Source organism: Oratosquilla oratoria, chromosome 11 (genome assembly GCF_046742065.1).
Source record: "Oratosquilla oratoria isolate Oo_2021 chromosome 11, ASM4674206v1, whole genome shotgun sequence".
Taxonomy (NCBI): Eukaryota; Metazoa; Arthropoda; class Malacostraca; order Stomatopoda; family Squillidae; genus Oratosquilla; species Oratosquilla oratoria.
The window spans coordinates 45472676-45476454 of record NC_134787.1 but is presented as its reverse complement, the minus strand read 5'-3'; positions in this window follow the sequence as shown (position 1 = coordinate 45476454).

The following is a 3779-nucleotide window of genomic DNA, read 5'->3' as shown; positions in this document are numbered from 1 at the left end:
TTCCCTTGTTCAATAGCTCATCAAGACATGTGAGAAATAATCCCACCAATGGTGGGATTATGTCCATCCCTCTCGCATCGCCTACTGCCCCGACCGTCCCCCTACTCCTCCTCCCTCTCCCCTTCCCCCTCTCCTTAGGCGATCTAGTCGGGTCAGGTCATCAAGGTCATCCAGCCACACTCCACTGTAAGTCTTTCCAAGTATATGGAAAGACGTCGCACTGTTCAGACCGAGAAAAAAAAGTAATTGTTCTGTGTTCTGTGTAATTGTGTTGTGATAAATGTAATTATTTTGAAAATGACTCCTTGAAGTCGAAACGTCAAATTTGCTATTAAAATGGAAAACTTTGGACAATTGATTTTCGATCACCCTCCCAAAGTCAGAACTATAGTGAGAAGAATTGAAAATATTGGGAAGAAGATAGATAATTGTGACAATGCTGTGGTGTTTAACTCAGTGTATATATATATATATATATATATATATGTTTGTGTGTGTGTGTGTGTGTGTGTGTGTGTGTGTGTGTGTGTGTGTGTGTGTGTGTGTGTGTGTGTGTGTGTGTGTGTGTGTGTGTGTGTGTGTGTGTGTGTGTGTGTGTGTGTGTGTGTGTGTGTGTGTATACATGTACACACATACGCGCTCGCACGCACACACGCACACACTGAACACGTGAATAGAGATATTTTTCAAAAACTTCTGGGAAATGAATTAAAGGAATACAAAAAATCCCTGTTAGGGTATCTTCGGGATAAATAGCATACAAATGAGGGCAAAAATAAATAAATAGTCAAGTAAGGAAAGAATGTATAAGAATTAATCTCAATCAACGGTGGGGAGGAGGAGGAGGAAGGATTAAGTCAGCGTGTCTCTTCTTCCGAATTCTGCTAAAAAAAAAAAATCTTAATAACAAAAATACCTATCCTGCACACTTACATACTTGGGTTTATATTATTTTCAAAAGCGTGTTTAATGTGACTTGACTCGGTGACATTTTTGTCCATGGAAAAACGAAAGAAGTGGCTATGATATTCCGTGTAAAGGTTATGGAATAGTGCATGGTGCAATAAACCATGAGAGTTGCGAAGCTGCGTTGGGGGGAAGGTTGCAAGTTGCAAGGACGCGGTTGCAATGTACACAAGAAGTGGTCTCCACAGGCCTTGGGGATGATTTTGCATGAAAACAGTAAAGTCTGCTCCGGTGTTGTATCTCATGAAAGAGATATATTGAGAGATGGATAAGGGTAGGGTTGGGAGGAGGAAGGAGCAGGGTCGGAGTGTACTAAAAGAAGAATGTGCCAAAGAAGAGGAATTGGTGGGAGAAAGAAAAGAGAAGAGTACAGAACAGAACAAATTAGCACACTAATAGGAGACCATTTGGTCCATAACAAGGTCGGGTAGATGATAAATGAATAAAAAATCAACAAATAAATAAATACAATAAATATATAGATAAGTAAGTAAATAAGTAACTGGATAAATAAATAGATGAATTATAGATAAATAAATAGATAAATAAATAAATAAATAACAGATATATAGATAAAATAAGGTAAAGGGAAATAAAGAAACAACCAAACCAAAGAGGCAAAGCAAAATAACTGCAACCCTTCGTTCAAACTGTCCCCGTGTATTCCAGCGCACTAACGGTCTTCAGAATATTTGTTCTGGGTATTGTAGGGCTATTCCGTTCAACAGAGAAGGTTCGCACTCATGAAAGACTGAAGGTTTTGTTTTTGGGCAGGACTCGCAGTAATGGATTTAAACTGGACAAATTTAGATTTAAGAAGGAAGTAGACAAGAATTGGTTTACTGTATAGGGTGGTCAACGAATGGAATAGACTTAGTAACCATGTAGTGAGCGCTGAAACTATCAGTTGTTTTAAGAAACGGTTAGACAACTTTATGGATGGAGATGATAGGTGGTGATGGATATGGAGCTGCCTAGTGTAGGCCTTATGGTCTCTTGCAGTCTCCTTCATTCTTATGTTCTTATGTTCTTGTGTTATCATCATATTATCTCCGATTTTATCAATTCTGTCTCTCCTTCATATATAGTATAATTTTATATTCAGTTATATTCTTCTTCGTATGGAGTACTGACTGCACTGTATGCATGACAACGCTTTGGATCAACTCATTATTTTTTTTTTTATTGAGGACCAGTATCCAATTCACATTTGATTTCTACCATCGCATAGATTGACATTAAGACTTTTTGGTAGAATGCCAACCTCACATATAACCAGACAAAAATACTCTCTACTTTTCACTGCAAGCTAAAATGAGCATACTTAGAATAGATTTTTAGAACATATTTCCAAGGTATGGTCCCTTCAAATGTAAAACGAATAAAGATAGTTGTGAAGATCCTACGTCATGAGGCTCTGAGTAACTGCGGCCGAAACCGTCACTTTTGACCTGCAGGCTTAGACTGTTGGAACAGGTCACAAACAGTCACTGCTGGGAATCAGGGAGAAGTGCAGAGTTCGAACCCACAGCGAATGCGAGACCAGGATGCACCTGAAGACACCACCAGCACACTAAATAAAAAAAATAAAAACTAGAAAAAGATGAAAAAAAATCTGGCACCATTTGCCCTGGGTTTCTCCGCCGTGCATCGCCGCTGAGAATGGATGTAAATATGCAATACGAGTGTCTGACGAAATATTCAGGTTCTCGAGGCGCATATAGGCTCCGTCCGGATCTCTCCTCCTCCATATGAAACAGCCCCATCGCGTGGCAGGCACGCTCTTGGTACAAGGTCTGCACAGGTGAGTGATCTTCCAGCTTGCCCAGTTCCGGGTATCCCTATATCATGTCTTCCGAAACTAAGATCGAACAGATCGACTGCCCTATTTCATCTGTTTTCTGTCAGAGTTAATAATCAAGTGTTAATGGTCGAACGTCAGTGATATTGAACACCCTATAAAACAAAAGAGGAGCTCTAAATAGTGTGAGAATCAACACCGTATGAGATCGAAACCTTTATTGGTACGACGTTTCGCTTGTTACAGCTTTTTCAAGTACAGACATATGGCATCGAGCTCTAAATATTATAATTTTTATCTATTGTGAGTCTAAAATTCAATATACAAATTAAATGGTACCATCAATTTATTTTGTAGCGAATTCCGAATTTAAACCTAAACATTGTACGAGAATGAAACAAAGTTCAATATGTTTATGGTTTACTCTGCATTGCCTCTGACCTAGGTATTGGACGCGAGTCATAGATGGCCCTTTATCTACAAAGAGCTAAGATATAAAAAAAAAGAAGTGAAGAGTGAGTGCGTCTTGGCTGGTCACTTCCCACATGAGGGTGGAGAGGCGTTGTAGTACACTATATGTGAGTGTGTGTGCATGATGAGTATGAGTAATGATATAATTAATTACATCAGCAAGGTCTTGCAAGTCTATCACCCTAACATTAAAGCTCTACACTGTTTCATCATGCCCATACCTAAACACACACACATATATGATGTAGATATATGTATATACATATATATATACATTTATATATAAATGTATATATGTATATATATATATATATATATATAACGTAGAAACCACTGTTGGAGTAGAAAAGACTGGAAACGGGGAATCTATATATTTCGATTGCAAACTGCAATCCTCTTCAGTAGATACAAATAAGAGAGAGGGCGTACTGTTTAAGTAGCACCCTTAACAAAAGAAAGGGGAACATGGGAAGATATCTCTACCCTATTCTCACTCCGTATGTGAGGTCAGGAGGCAAATGAGCTTTCACTAGGTTGGAGA